The sequence below is a fragment of the Budorcas taxicolor genome, chromosome X (assembly GCF_023091745.1).
Source record: "Budorcas taxicolor isolate Tak-1 chromosome X, Takin1.1, whole genome shotgun sequence".
NCBI classification, from domain to species: Eukaryota; Metazoa; Chordata; class Mammalia; order Artiodactyla; family Bovidae; genus Budorcas; species Budorcas taxicolor.
The window spans coordinates 113,687,700-113,688,299 of record NC_068935.1 but is presented as its reverse complement, the minus strand read 5'-3'; positions in this window follow the sequence as shown (position 1 = coordinate 113,688,299).

Genomic DNA, 600 nt, shown 5'->3' with positions numbered 1-600 from the left:
CTACTAAAAGAGCTAGTTGCATACAAAGCTCAGTCATAAATAAATGGTCTCAGGGTATCTGAAAACTCCTTGAGGGCCAAGATCTTGTTATATTCACATTTGTACCCCCTCACAGCTTAACACGGGGCCTTGTATATGTGACTCTCAATAAATATTTGCTGGGTTGAATCCTATTTGAAAAAGAACTTTGAGAGCACTACATAAAAGATTGAGTATGTTATAAGACAAGAAAGAAATGTTGATCTTAACTGTACCTGGAAGTGTGTATGTCATTTTAATGCTTTCCCAAAGGCTAAGAATAATCAATCTCAAGAGACAAAACCACATTCTTTTTTCCAAAAGGAAAGTGAGTTTCCACATCGATTTAGTGAAGCAGTGTTCTATCCTTTACTGAATACCTTCAAATCATCTTTATCATGTTTTATTTTTCTACCAATCTATCTAAAATGCATTTAATATAGAAGTATCTACCAAAACGTAGAATTATAGTAATGATGTTCATTCTTATTAGTTAGCATATTAACCATTATAATTACAGTAACTACATGCAACCTGTAACTTAGTGTTTCTTTTAGAAACAAAATTCTCCCTGAACACAAT